The sequence below is a fragment of the Ambystoma mexicanum genome, chromosome 11 (genome assembly GCF_040938575.1).
Source record: "Ambystoma mexicanum isolate Mex_15411 chromosome 11, UKY_AmexF1_1, whole genome shotgun sequence".
Lineage (NCBI taxonomy): Eukaryota > Metazoa > Chordata > Amphibia > Caudata > Ambystomatidae > Ambystoma > Ambystoma mexicanum.
In genome coordinates, this window is record NC_090934.1 from 1220693398 (window position 1) to 1220709545 (window position 16148).

The window sequence follows — 16148 nt, forward strand, 5'->3', positions numbered from 1 at the left end:
ATTTGTGACAGAATGTCACTATAGTAGACAGTCTACCGCAGGACTTCCAAAACGTTCAAATCAGGGATAAAGGTTTGAATATACGCATATATGTTTCTGACAGCCATTAACGTTACACGGAGTACATCGACTATTTATTTTGAGCAGTGAGTTAACTGGTGCATGGTTCATCTTCAAATATAGATTGAGTTTGTTAATCAAATTACTGCTTTGCTTGTGATGGTATTTAGTTGGAACTCAAAGACCTACTCAATTGAAGTATTAGTTATCAGTTTGAAGATGGACTTTAAACATCATGCTACATATTCACAACTTTAAATATGTATATTTGGCAAATCTCAGAACCATAGAGTAGAACAGGTCGGATTTTGGTTTTATATGGTTGCATTAAGACAATCCGGGAGTAACCTGTATGTTCCTTGGCAAATTGTAAGATGGCCCCAGTGAGTTGGCATACTTTTAGCTTCAGTCCCACAAACGCTTATGCCATAATAGTTGTGGATCAAAGGTGAGGCCCAAATAGTCATAGGTGGATACCCGTTTGATTCTTTGCTCACTAAGTCTCAACCAGCACTTCTTTGTAATTAGAGCAACCCCAGAATGGAATACCATAGATTTTGTTTTTTTGCAGTTAATAAAGCCCATTTAATTTAACATATTGATGTCGTAGGTCCAACGAACATTGCAAACCGCGTGGAGTGCAATCCAACAGGACAAGATTGTAGCGTATCTTAGCCAAGGGATCTTATAATCTTCAAGTCGTAGTGCTTTAGAATTGGGGCTGCTCAATGCCTCAGAGGTCCGCAAGGTATAAGTTAACAATGTCAGAGCTAATATGCATCCTTGTTTAAGACTGACCCTGGTATCAAATGTTTGTGTGGTGGTGCCTGGGTTTAACCCGATTTGTAACTCAGTGGACGAGTACAGAGAAAAATTCATCTTAAATCCAGGAGGTATGCCCCACAAGTGATGTTTCTGGTACCTAAGACAGCACTACAATCGATAAGTGCATAAGTGTGCTGCTGTCTTGCCATCCAGGAATATTTGATTAGTCCCACAAGTGTTAATATGTCAGTCAAGGTGCCTGCTCCCTTAATAGAGCTGGTTTGAAAATTCGAGATAAGGTTACTCTCATCTGCCCAGTTGTTAAGTTCTAGTAGTAGCACCATAGCAAAGATCTTTGCTGGAGTAAAGTTTCGGACAGGAAGAAAAGTAGTTTGCTTGCTCCACCATTCCGGATTAGATTTTGAGCGCATTACATATACTGTCTGGACCGGGCGCACAGGAGTTTCTTTTTTAAAGACCTGATGATTTTGCCCAGATCCCATGGTGTAAGAGTGACATACCACCTATACTCGGTAGGCTCTAAATTAATGGAGCTGAGGTTTTTTTTTTTTTTTACCCAGTGTATTCTTAATGTGTAGGGCCCATTGCTTGCAGGTGACAATAGATGGAACTAAAGTTCGGTTAGCCTCGGACCTAGCCAGTTGCCAATACAGACTACAATTCCCTGACTTTGGCACCATAAGTAAGGCATGCCATTTTTATTTTTTCGTATTATAAGATTTCAGCCACCCGTAGTGTTGTCTTTTCCTTACCCTAATGATGAGCTCTGCAATTACCTTCCGCTACATGATTCGTTGCAGTCATATACGGAGCTCTCTCCCCGTAGGGTTCTTTTTGCCATTTGGCTATTATAATAAAATGCATGTTTAGGATTACCGCCATAGCCAATATGAGTAATATTAGTGCTGGGGAATCATCGAAGACATGCACACCAGTAGGGTAGGAAAAGTCTACCGATGTAGTGCTTTTAGAGTTGCTAATGGTAGCAGAGATAGCCATACCCTTAAGGGTATCGTAAAGCTTGTTTAAAATGGTGAGGTCTGCAGTAAGAGTTGGTAAACCCGGGATATAATGGAGAGTTTTTAGCATTCGTCTCAATTGGTCCTATATTTTCTTGAGCGGGGTCCATGATTTCCAAGTAGAATAGCAGCAGAAAATTATCACTTTCTTCTCTAGACAGGACCAATAGGTCCAGATTAATGTTAAGGAGGTTAGTAGAACAGAAGACACTCAATAGTGGATGCAGACGTGGTAGTGATGCTAGTAAATTTACCTGCCTGCTCGTGAAAACATCTTTTGTTCAATATGCCCATATTAACTGCTCCAAGGATTTGGCCCATCCTATACCCTGCTATTTTGTTTTGAAGTAGAAACAGATTCGGGAATGAAAGGGTGGCAGAAATCATTGGCAGGTATGTATGCATTAAAATCAACCATCAGTAACCCATACTTGCCACTGCCATGATTGGTAATTAAGTCAGTGATTATCCGCTTCGACTCTTTCGTGTGAATTTGCCCACGAGGGTCCTACAGATTAATGATGAGGATCACCAAAACTTGCTCTGTGGGAGAGTGACCTTGAGGGTCACAAATCCAACACAAATTCTAAGTTCATATCAACATTAGTCAAGTTAAAGGCTGAGCTACAACTAATCAGTAATCTGCCTTTAGTTTGATCTAGGCATTCCCTAATGGCCAATCTCTGGTAATCCTCCCATAAATTTGGACCTCATTCTGAAGCCATGTTTCTGTAGGGCGCGTTGATCATGAATGTCGACAGATTTGTAAGTAGACTGCACTCCTCAAATAGGTAGTGTGAGAAACCTGAGGGTAGTCTCACTCCTACTCCCCTTGGATCCACTGCGCAAGTGGCCATAGAAAGGCCATCGCTCTTGTATCCTGACCCAGGGGGCGCAGAAGTGAGGGTCCTTGAGGATTGAGAGTGGGGTGCCCCCCGGGCAAGACATGGTATCCCCCTTTCCCTATTGACCACCAACCTAACGCTCGCCCAACCTTTATGGGCTCTTTTAAGCCAGCTCCTCTCATTTTCCATTTTCCCCACATGTTACACTTGACAGTACTAAGACAAGGAAGAGGAGACTGCGAGTAATAGACTATACCTTTTTACCACTCCAGTACTGGGACGAAAGATGCCCATCGAGAGCTGTGAGGGTCAGGCATTTCCCTTTAATTATAGTCCGACTGGGCTTATTGCGCATCCACACCTGCAGCCTTTTAAAGGGCTGCAGGTGTATAAAGGGAGACCAACAGAGGGAGCAGCAGGATATTCTTATTGGGAGGCAGCCGTGGTGGTACCGGAGGAGACAGAGCCAGGATGCCAGCAATTATCCCAGAGCACTTGCGGGACCCAAAATAAGTGGGATTATGGGTTTTTCCCCAGGTCTGGGAGCCTCCATCTCCATGTGGGGCAGCAGGAACTGCTGAGGAAAGCCTGGTACAGAGAGGACGCCGCTCGCCTCCAGGAAGAAGCCTTGGAGCTGGCGTGCAGAGAGAAACGCATGGCAAGCGAGCGGTTCTCATGCCGGTGGGTTTCCCGACTTCAGAAGTCAAGCAGAAGTTGTGGGAACAGCTGGGAAGATGTGCAAAAGGCCGCTGAGTGTGGGAGGGTGTGTAAGCACCAGAGCACTCCTGTCGGACTGCAAGTGAATAATGGTCTGTGCATATAAGCCAATACATGCATATTAAATACCGAACTGAATGAGATCTTACAATTAAGCATCATATGTGCACATTGACCACTGAACTGAAAGTAAACCATATTAAATATATGTTGCACCATGATTTAATTTAAAACCCTAAAGTAGAATATGTCAAAGGCTTCAGGGAGCCAAGCGGTGAACTTTGAGTGACTACAGTGCGGCAGGGCCACAAATTGGCAAGAGTTATTTGATACGTGGTGGCAGATCCACAAGGATAACAAAAAGAAGCCAACAGAGTGTAAGACTACACATAAAGCCAAGAGGGCGACAAAATGAACTAAGTGGAGACGACTTGATGCACAGGGGTGGGCTGAGCAGTCCAGGGAATCCTGGTTGCACAACCGGGATGGGTGGACTGTGCGGTCTAACAACTGTGCCTAGACGAGCTAGCCCTGCATGGTGAAAAATAAGGACACTCTGAAACAGCCCAATGAGACCATTACAAATGAATTGATTTGGTAAGCCAGAAGGAGGGTCAGGTTGACCTGGAGTTTTGTTCAGACATTTTGGGAAAGATACAAGTGGCAAAGTTGAAGCTTTGGGGAAGGGAACCCTGAGACTTAAATGGACCACACTTGTTGCCTTGAGAACAGAGTCTCAAGACCTTTTATTTTGAACTGTTACTTGAAACTTGAGGAAGGGAATCACCTTGTTAAACACCTTGAATAGGATAAAGAAAATTGTGACACTTTTTCATGGCACGGTCTTGGGCAAGGGGGAGCAGAAAGAAAGCTGTGAGCTGAAGAGAGCTCAGAACTTTGAGTTGAACTTTGACTTTGATATCCCTACACATTTTTTCACTGAAGTTGTGAGGGCAAGGATGGGTTTTGGACACAGACAGACTTTTAAGTTGAACTCTTCGACTGTCTTTCCTTAGTTTTGTTCAGGTTCAGAAATCCCATCTTTCTGTAGGGCAAGTTAGACCTTCAAACATCCTGACATTTAAGTTAATACACCTCTTTTGTTTGAACTTTAAGTCTGTTGTCTGTGGCTTACTTCGTGATGCCTTCACAGCAGATCCCCTGGGTATTCCACAATAAAATAAGCAGACCATTATCGGGGGTGATTCCAAAGGTTATTACAAAGGAAGCCGACCAGTCGGCCTCTTTGTGCCCATCTTCATGGTTCATATTGCCCAGACGGTTTATGGCTCTAGTACCATTGAGGTTGGTAGCCACTCTGATAGCTGGAGGTTGGGCCACATTATTGAGGAGCGAAGGGTTCTTCGGCCAAGGATCGAGAGCAATTCTCCCTATGTTATTAGGGTCGATTTAATGGTATCGGGTAACATTATCCATATAAATGATATTGCCATACGTATAGTCACCGGGAAACAGCATAGGCAACATTAATTATGGGGACAATATATGGGGTAAATGGGAGCAGCTGTTGCAGGGGTGTCCCCTGCTCCCTTTTAAAAAAGATGGTGGTTGCAAGGGTATTCCCCCCCCCCGCAGGTTCCATATTGTAATATTGCTGTAAAAAGAGGTGCCTTTCTTGTATGGCGACATTGTTCCATGGATATGATCACATGGAACCGATTTTAATACCCCACGATGATCCAGGCAAATGACATTGTGCATTCATATCCCATTCTGTAAAAATCAACCTCACTGTGTAATATGTAATCAATGGTACAGTTTTCATAAAAGTGCACATAGATAGTAGGAAGATCGCAATGGTCTAGAATCTTGACAAGCTTAATATCATTAGTGGTAATGAATCGTAATTGGGGAATAAGCTGGCAGAGATCCAGAAATGCAGAGCGATTACGAATGTATTCATTAGAACAGTGAAATAAGCGACTCCTTTTAATGATTTGCTTACCATTGCTTCGGCTCGCTAGATCTACGTGCACAATAGCTGTAGAAGGGAGGTCTAATGAGTTAGAATTATTTTTAGTTGGATCATTGGTACAAGAGGAGCGACACAAGTTTTGGGCACAACCAGTACACTTAACCCCATTCCAATTCACCAATAGTTGGGCAGCGATTGGAAGGGACGCCCGTTCATGGGATTTAGTGCATTGTTCACAAAGGCAGGAGAGACTGCATCTTGAGATGGGTGCAATATTATTCTGCGACGAGGTGGTGTGAGTATAATTGTCCAAATGCAAGTGCTGAACCCTCCGAATTAAACAAAACATGAATGTCTTCCAAGATACAGGAGTCGTTAAGGGACTGGCCAACCATCGGCAACCGCTTTGCTGGTTTAGGCTAAGTGGTAGTGTCCTGAGTGTATACCTCGTCATACAATGAGTAAGTCTTTTTGTCCCTTCAAATTACCAGAACCTGAAATTCTTTTGTCAGCTTTTCTGTGTTTTTTCCACTTATCTGTCATTTATGGTGATCTTTTGGCCGCTTCAGCATTGGTGATAATCTCAACAGTTTTAGATTTTATGAAGCCTCAAGTTCGTAGCGGCACATGATTTTTCATTGCAGTGATTGCTTTATTAGTTTGCCCCTGTTTCTTAAGCTTTTTAGATTGTTTGTTACTTGCCTGTCTTCTAAATTGCATACTGGTATTCTAGGAGGCAGAGGTATCAATAATGGGTTCCTCAGTGCTAATGATAGTATTAGCATTTTTCGGGTCCTCTTCCAAGCCAACAATGGGTAGAGGTACAACTGAGTCAATGGCCAGAGATTTGGCAGATTTAGTAGGTACCAGACGAGAAGCCATCTGAGGCAACAGAAGCACCTCAAATCGAAGTCCTTCTTTGTAGGCAACGTTGTAAATGGGTCTAGTTGTAGGCTGTAAAGCAGTAATCTGAGTAAGCATGGTAGAGTGAATGGTGGTGGTTGCAATTATGTTATCGCATTTAGAAATTATTTCATTCAACATGGATACCAGTGCCGAGTATAGGGTATCCGAAGATTCAGAGATTGGAGTAACCAAATGATCGTCAGTCGAATGGTCGGTCACATGTTCTGAAACAAGAGTTGGACAAGAGTTTCTCTGTTGTAGAGTTCATGATAGGGAGGTTGGGTGACCACAATAAACCGCTTAAGTCCACATCTTGTGCATGATGGACCTGTACACGGGCGGGCGTAGGTTCCCCAAAGGTGCTAGGATTATCAGTTAATGGTGCATTTGAGTTAGAAGGTGCAGCAGAGGAGGGTGAACTCACTGCTGCAAGTACTTGGAAAACGGAGGGCACTTAGTGAGGATGGTGGGGGGCGGAGGGATCAATAAGTTAATCACATGCTCAATCATTTTTTTTACCCAAACACCCTAAAGCGTCTGAACTGGTTGGTGCCAGTGGGAGGCAGGTCAGACTTTCTTTTTGTGTGGTGTGGCCACAAGGAATGAAGACACTGACCAAGTGGTGCCACAGTGGTTGCTAGAGATTTATGATAAACCAAACCTGTCTATCCCTAACTCTAAGCGGATTTCCTTATCTAAACCAAAGAAACTCTGGTGCTCGTGAGGACGTCTGTGTGAGTTGAAACAAAAAGGCACTGTCTCGGTAACAAGGATTCCTATTCTATCCCTGACACCACAACAAAACTGTTCGTAATCCACAAGAATGACTTCCTTTTCCTGGATGTAAAGCATCCAAATGGCTCTCGGGTTGTTCAAAGCAAAAGTTGCCCAAAAGTTCTGGTTTCTCCGTAACCCACCAGAAAGTAAACAATCACATAAAGTTCTAATGGGGCTAGGAGAATGACTCCCTTTTCCTTGTTTGTTCCCCAATGTCTTTCGCAGTTCTTAATAAGCTTTGTTGCTCCCTTATAGAGGTTTTCACAATTTCTTGGGTTTGCACAATTATCGACCCACCCCACTTGTACGATGAAGCGGTTTCCCGGAGTCCCTTCCGACTCTGCAGTACCATACTCCCATGGAACTAGAGTGGGCACTGTATCACAAATTGGTTTACGGTTTTCTCGGTTTCTTTATAGTTTACAGTCTCAACGTTTTTTTTTTTTCATTTTCCTGGCTTTTTAGGCCAAAGCAATGTTAATGGTATTCTTCTTGTCTTTGAGGAAGGCTAGGTTAAGGTCATGAGCTGAAAAAACGTGACTCTTGGCAGGATCCGGTGTTGACCAATCCGCACTGTGCAAAAAGACACCACGGTGCCCCTCTGCAAGAAAGAACACAACATAACCTGTTCTGTGGGAATGTACCCACTCAGAGTCCGTAGCCACATGTTTTAGCTCACTGTACCATTCACAAAGGAGGAATATCTATTTGCTTATCAGTCTTCGTCCCGGGTAGAGATTGTGGTTTGGCTCAATGGACCAACCCTAGACTATTCTCGGGTGTGTACAGTGATTCTCTCCTTCTGGAGGGGGTTTGCTCAGCTATTCGATGTTTAGTTGGAGAATGAGAGCATAAACAATCCCTAGCATCCCACCCTTTTAGGCCGCTCTGGTGTACTTAAAGGGTCAGTAAGATAAGCCTCCTTTTATGACGTTTCAGGGAGTTGAGGTCTTCGGTTCACGGACAACGTGTCTTCTCAATTGTTCAGGTAGGTGCTCTCAGTGCATACTATGCACTGTTCTCCCTTGTTGGCTTAAGTTTCATGGAATGTCTAAAGAGTTTCTTAAACGGCTCGTCCGCTGCCTTCCCAGACTTTCGTTAACTGCCGTTACCTGTATTTGGGTCGGGGTGCTTCACCGGTTCAGTAGGATTTCAGATGACTGTCAGCCTTCTCTGTTGCAGGATGCCAATTCTTGGAGACCTAATAGAAACAAATACATTCACACCGCGCCCATATCAAAATGTTGCATGCATCATTGCTTGACATTTATTGGGTTGGAGGTCAGGCTAACGTGTTCGAACCACTGCTCTTCTTCTGAGGCTTATGCTCTTCTGTCCTTGGATATATCTCCGTTGGAGATTGCCCTTATGGAAATGCTTAAAAGCTTTGTCACTCTATGACTTCGCAAGTGCGGCAGGGACAACGCGCCAACATGAGAAAGGCCAGACCTGAATTTTGCTGCACTTGCGAAGTCCTAGAGTGACAAAGCTTTCAAGCTTTTAAGGATTGTCACAATGCGTAGTAAAAATGTGGTAATCTTGGATGTAGCCATGCTCCGCACTCCCAATGGCACTTTATTGACCTTTGTAAAACGCATCTTAGATTGCCAAAAATCATAGGGCTGAGCTAGCCTGATAGCAAAAGGGGGACCAAACGCTCTTACCGTAATATCCAGTCACGTCCTCGGCAGTGAAGGGGGAAGTAGGGGGTCCCCGCAATGTACCGAATTCCAGTGCGAGGTGTAGAAGATAGCTGATCCGCACAGCCATACTGCCAGATGATGGCACTGCGTTTTGCATGCGCCTCTTGCACGTCCCTTCAGCGCTGGCAGATTTCACTTATGGATGGCAGAAAGGTTCAAAGGGCGGTGTCCGAGCAGTCACCTTCCAGGAATTTTAGGAACTATAGTTCTTTCGGGTAAATGCAACACAGATCACGGCATTAAACATGTGCATAACAATGAATCAGATTGTCAATCACTTGTGTGAAATACATATTTTCTCAACCACTCAATAGAAATATGTGCCAAAATACTATGTGAATAATCACAAAAGTTATAACACACCTAGATGGTGTGTTTGAGATCTAAATAGGGATTCATGCGTTAATCAATGTTCAAAGAAATCATCTAAAGGCATCCAGCCCTTGTACATTAAAAACTGATTAGCTAGGTTTTACGTTCCTCCATAAGGCCATTTGGTTTATCTTCAATAGGATATGCCAACTAGTATTGACTAGTTTCAACGACTAGTCAGCCTTGTCTTCTTCGGTCCCGATGAATTAAAATACCAAAAACAGCCACTAGTCCAGTGTAAAGGCACAATAGATTTAAAGAAGCAGTTATCCCTACGGTTCACAAGTAAGTGCAAATGGCTGTTTATTTCTTTAAAGGCGTACCCTCATTCGTATGTATGGTAGAGCTTAAATCTGAAAATTATCAAACCGTATCCCATTTAAGTTTGCCAAACACCAAATCAAATTTATACCACAAAATGTATCTGAAACGGAACAAATGTAGTGGCCATAGTGAACCTACAAGACAATATAGGCTATGATGTGTTGGTTTATTTTTACATTATTTATACTATATGGAGGGATTTCCCACCATGTAGTAGCTGTAGACCAGAACCAATATCATTGAGCTGTACAGAAAGGTTGAGAAAACGTTGTTTAAATCTGATCACGCGTGAAGTGGGCATACAGCTGTTTGTCCCAAAAAAGTAGAACCAGATTGTTACTAGTTTCCTGATTGGCCATCTTCTAGTTAATCCATATTGCTCCTCAGCGGTCAGCATTGCTCTTCCAATGCTCACCTTTTCCACCTTCCATTCTCTGACTTTCTTCTTCCCTATGGGTGCCATGGTACTTCTTCCCTATCCCCCAACTTGTACCTGCTGGCTACATATAGACTGTTGCTCAAGCTCTACAACCTCTCCTTGTGTCAGCAAAGGTGGAAACATCTGCTTCAGCTACTTTTCTCTCCCACAGACCTGGACTTACAATTGTATTTTTACGATCTCGTATGGGCAACACAGAGTGAGGCTGTAGCTTTTTCTAATCGGCTAGTTTTTTTTTTCCCCGCCCTCTGGCTGCAAATTCAATAAGTTAGTATCTTTGGCTATGGGATGCTTAGACTGGGTAGAAGTCTGTGCCTTTTTTGAGAAAGGATATTTTTATTAACTGTGACAAATCGGAGGATGCTGTACATTCTCCCCTAGGGGGAGACCTTTCCCATGGGGCCAGACCGGTGCGTCCACAGTACAATAGTCCCTGTGGGGGTGGTTCACAGAGGGAGGATCACATGGGCAGGAACCCCCCTTATGGGATTAGGGCTGATCATGTTAAGAGAACGTGCTATTCCACCACCTAAACCCTTCTCCAATGTTCAATCCTCCCCTCCCTTCTTTTGATGGGACCAATATCTGTTATTGTCAAGTTAGTCAACCTAATCTACTTGACAAGTTTCCAACTTCAGGGAATGCACAATAGGTTACATCGGACTGTCATGTACTGAGAAGATGATGATGGTCCGGAGTCCAAGGATCACTCTGGAGAAGCAGATTAGTGCTGTAGTTTCTAAATTATTGTGATTGGCCCAAAGCAATTCCATGTTCCAACGCTGGAGTTTAAACATACCACAACTGAGAAGAGAGGAATCCGGTGCAATGGCGAAAGGGACGAGAGCCAGCAAGAGGGAAGCAGAGAGCGGAGGAGCAGAAGCTGTACGAGCGCCAAGAAGTAAGTACTGCTCGGTCTGCTTCCTTGTGAAACCTCTGGGTATTCAGAGCACCGGTGAAGCGTCGATGAGCATGCACCGCTGGGCAGAAGTAGGCATCGTGAGAGCCGCTGCCGACTGCGACTGATCCCTGAACGCTACCAGAACCCCAAGAGATACAGCAGCTGCTGCTCGGGGAAATGATGGTGCCTACCAGAAGGAAGCAAACTGGTATGCGGGTTACTCGAGTGGTGCTAGAGGTCCAGGGGATCAAGGGGTGAAGGCGGAAGCTGGATCAAGAGGGTCTGGGACCCTGGTAACTAAGTGCGAGTCTTGGACATGCACCCATGTGAGAAACAAACAAAAGCCAATTGGAATATTGCGATTCTGGGACCTACACACGAAGAGAGAGTCTACACTTGGCCTACTGCTTGGCAGAAGAGTAAACCAAGCAGCTTGGAATATTAAGAGTCTGGGACTCGCACCCAAAGAGGGACTGTCCATGAAAGTACGAAGGCTTGGCAGGAGAGTATATCAAGCAGGTTTGATTATTGTGAGTGTTGGACCTCACCCAAATGAGAAGTTCATGAGTGAGTTAATGAGAGTTGGCACAGGAGTGAACCAAGCAGTTAATACTAAAAGTATGGGTCTCATACCCAAAAGAGGGACAGTCCATGAGAGGACAATTGTTTGGCAGTCGAGTAAACCAAGCCATTCTGAATACTGAGAGTCTGGAACCTGCACACAAAATAAGTGAACAATACATAGGAAAGCAAATCCTACACTTGGCAAAAAGAGTGTGCCTAGTTGGTGGGATAAATAGAAGCATAAGGCGCATGTTTTTCTTAATTTTTTTTATCAAGATTTCTATTTCTCACATAAAACAGAAAAATGATTTACAAATAAAATACAAAGAGCATCCTTACTACACCATACCTACTTACATCTTGAAGTAGTGTCCAATAAACCTAAAATATCCCAAGAGTAAATGACATGCGTTTCCCATACGTCGGAGACTGTTTACATTTCTTGGATACTTTAAAAAAAAAATGTGTAACTGTTTTTATTTTGTATTTTAACATCAACATAAAAGTAAACACATTTTGCAAGACACTTTGCGATCACATTATTTTGACGCTATATTCCCATAACTCATCAGGATCTGAATACCTGTGTCCCACCCTCCTCCCAATCCTGCAACTTAGCCAGACAGTGGCCACCTGTTGATGTGCCCTTCATACTACACGTGACTCCTCTTGGCCAGCCGGGGTATTTTTGCATCTTTTCATTTACTGCTTAAACCGCGTTCTTGTTAGCTCTGATCATTGTAGCATGTCTACACTGGTCTCTTGTTTTTTGTGCGCTGATTGCCTGTTGCCAAACAGCAGTCTCTGCTACAGTCCATTTATTCAGGTCTTTCCATCACCTATCCACGGACGGGGGCCCTGACTGATTTCCATTCCATTGCAATGCAGCGTTTGGCCAGTACGTATGGCAAGTCTTTCAGTTTCGCCAGTGCCTTGCCAGTCTTACTTCTCGGGAAGAGCCCCAGCATGCATGCTTCTGGGGATTGTACATCTAGTTCTATTTGCCCCCTGGATAACCTTTGTGCTATATCACCCCAGCACTTTGCTATGGCAGTGCATTCCCAAAACATATGTAGCATTCCTGCGTTCAGGCACCTACATTTTGGGCAGTATTGAAACCTGCCATCACCTCTAAGTAGGCTATTTGGTTACCTACATCTGTATTAGTTGGAACCTAGCATTCCTGGTGACTTTTCTATGGTAGTGTAATACCTTCAGCCATTCCTTATTCGTGCAGAGCTTACCTAGGTCTTTCTCCCATCAAGCCCTGGTCCTGAACTGTTTGAATGGTTTTCTACTAGTGTCGTATATCCTTGATATCTGGGATGTTTATCATTGTTTCTACTTCTTCCGCTCCATCGTATCCTCCACTATTGTTGGCCATCTCTTCTTGATTGTGTTCACTATGGTCTGATGTAGGAGGTATTGCCCTTTGTGTATCCCTGTTATGTCTTGTAACTCGCCAAAGGGCATTAGGGAACCATTCTTCCACAGGCTCCTATTGTTATGATTACACAAGACTCCCAGTTTGACCGCACATTGGCTCTCAGTCCTCTGTTAGCCGACATCACTGCAGCTTTGGGTTATATGCAGCCATAACGGGTCTCTAATCTTAAGCTTTTTGCACGTTCTCCACCATAACTGAACGCCCAATTTCACCAGATGTGCGTACTTGAGTGGTTCTGTTGGGGACGCCCATACTACTTCCTTTAGATGTAAGTGTTGGATTTCAGGTTGTAGGAGTGTTGTATCCGTTGAAGGGTCATCTGAGTGCCTGCTCACTACATATTGCAATTGGCTTTCTAGGTAATATAATTCAAAATTTGGGATTCTTGGCCTTCCCTGCATGCTTCTTGATATTCTTGCCTGAGAAACGCTGCTATTGGTTCCATTGCTATAATTTAGAGCATTGGGGATAGCGGGCAGCCATGTCGGGCACCCTTTTGTAATTCACATTTCTCAGAGTAAATGCCTCCCGTTTTAACCATTGATGCTGGTTTAGTGTAAATCGGTCTGATCCATTGCATATATTTCGGCCCTACACACCACCTTGTCATTGTCGCGTATAGCCAGTCCCAATGGACTGAGTCGAATGCTTTTGTTGTGTCAATCGAGACTACCACACAGGGCTCTACCACATCTGTCATGCTGGTGATTACCTGGTGTAATATGCATAAGTTCCCGGAGATGTTCCTAACTGGCACATAACCCGTTTGGTCAGGGTGTATTAGGTCCGTTATTACTCTTTAACCTATTTGCCAGTAGTGCTGCAAGTATTTTGTTATCTACATTCAATAAGGACAGAGGTCTATGAGCCACAGTTCATTGTTCCTTTTATTTGGTTTAGGGAGGGGAGGGGGCATCAGTACAGTTTCTCTGATACTACCTGGGAGTGTACCTGCAGCAAACACCTCTGTGTATACTTTCAGCAGTACCGGTGCCAGGCTGTCCTCATACTCCTTATAGAACTCTCCCGGCAGCCGGTCCATGCCCGGTGTTTTCCCCAAGGGCAGCATTCTGATTGTGGCCAGCACCTCTTCGGACGTTCTGGGTTCTTCTAGCATTATTGCTTTCTCCGCCTGAAGTTGTGGTAAGGGGAGTTCTAGCGCTTCCTGCACCATACTATCGCTATCCTCCCTAACGACTCCATACAGTTCCCTGTTGTATTCATAGAATGCGTTATTCAGCTCCCTTTGTGTGTTACACATGGTGCCCACTTTGTTCTGCAAGGCGTGTATTGGAGTTCTTTTATTGTCATTCTGCCATAACTAGTAGTTTGCCTGGTTTGTCCCCTTCCGCATGTGTTTTCTCTGTGCTTCACATAGCTAAACTTACTCAGCCGATCTCATTTCTTTATGCACTTGTGCCTTAATCTGATTACCTCTCCCTGGTTGGCTTCACATGTGCCATTCCTGTTCTCCACTTCCGCTAGTTCTAGATCTATCCTGTCCAGTTCAGCAGTGATTTTTCGCCTTCCTCCCCTCTGCTTGGGCTATCACCCCCCCCCCCGCACACCACTTTATGATTCCCACACCGTTCCTACCGAGCCAACGCTACCCTCATTAAGCTTGAAGAATTCCTCATTATGTTTACGCATGTGCTCTCTAGATGCTGAATCTAGCAAGGTTTTGCTACGTAACCTCCAGGTTGGTATAGCCGGTCTAGAGGCTGTTTACCCACTTGAGTACTAATGGGGCGTGATCTGACAGTACCCTGGCCTTATATGCCACCTCCTCCAACTCACCTATATGTTCTATTCCTGTGAATAAGTAGTCTAATCTCGTGTGAACCTTATGTGAAATGGAATGGTGTGAGTATACTGTCTTTTGTGTGCAGCTTCCTCCAAATGTCAGCCAAACTAAATGACTTTAGGAGGTTATTTAGAACTTTTGCAGGGGTGAGGGTTTCCTGAACTTGTCATCCGATCTGTCCAATTTGGGTTTAAGCGTAAGTCCCCTTCCCACAGCAGCACCCCGTTTTTGTACGGGCATATTATTGCGTATGGTTGAAAAAAGGTTGTGGCATCGTGGTTCGGTGCGTATGTATTCACAATGCATATGTCCTGGTTTTCCAGCATGCAGTGGATCAATACCATTTTGCCCTCATCTGTCTTCATGTGCAGTATCTTTAGTGGGACAGTAGGAGCAACCCAAATGAGGACCCCTCTAGAGTACACTCAGTATATGTAACCTACTACCAAGCCTCCCCATTTTTGTGCTATTTTCCCCAGTCTAGTTTTGTCAAGATGTCTCTTGTAGCAAGGCAACCCCTATTTTGTGTTCCTGCACAGGTATGTTATTGTACTATCCCTCTTCACATAGTTGTTTAGACCACATATGTTCCAGTGTTCTAATGCTAACTTCCATTATTTGTGTGATTAAGCGTCCCCCTTTTCGTAGTCCCTTTTCCCAGTCACTGTATCTTGAGATTATGCCTCCTGTTGCAGCCATTTTATGCAATGTTGTCAGGGTTTCCCATTTCCTTCGCCATACTGCGACGGCTGCCAGGGGTCCATGCTACAGTCAACGCTTTAAGCATTTTCTCTGAAGGTGTAGGAAGGGGGAACTGTCTAGGGTATAGGTAGGTGATGGGTGGTTGAGTTGGTTTGGAGAAAAGTTTCCTTAATGTTCCTTTCTCAGGAAGCCTTTGTTTCCCCAGGCCAAGATGGAGGATCGAATCTACAGCAGTTATTGGTTAAGGCTGTTTATGATGTAGTCTGGAATTCTTAGTAGAATTCTAAACTGCCTTTCATTAAAGTTTGTTACAGAGCAGGTCCTAGCCCTTGTAGTTCCTGTAAATAAAGAGTTAATAATTTCCTACAACTATGGGGATTTTTATTTGAGAAAGGGATTTCAACTTCAAAGCTGAGCAGAGTCACTAAGAGAGTCAAGGAAGTGGCTCTTCCCATGATCAGAACCAGTAAGCGGAAGAGTCCAGTCAGCTGAGAGAAGAAGCTGAGCAAGAGACTGAGCTAAGTGCATTAGTATTTTGAATCTGAAGCTAAGTTAAGGTTATCTGAGTTTGAGAAGAAAGGAAATGGAAAAGTGCTAAGAAAGCTACAAGTTATGTACAGCAGTGATTTAAAGTGCATGTTTCATAGCTCTCAACCATTTGTGTTGCAAAGGCGGGTGAAATCACCCGATTTTGTTTTTGGCGGGTGAGACGCCCATTGGAATGAATGGGCGTGCAGGAGGCTTGGCGGGAGAGTCGGCCCTGTACAAGGCGGGTGACACCCACCAAATTCGGGTGTTTTGAGAGCTATGATGTTTAAACGTCTATTGGTATTCATAGCAATTCAT

At 44.1% G+C, this 16148-nt stretch overlaps 1 protein-coding gene across 7 annotated transcripts in view; it reads left to right on the forward strand.

The window, feature by feature from the left end:
- UBL7 (ubiquitin like 7) overlaps positions 1 to 16148 on the forward strand; it is a 396382-nt gene that overhangs the window by 55221 nt on the left and 325013 nt on the right. The window lies entirely within an intron of this gene.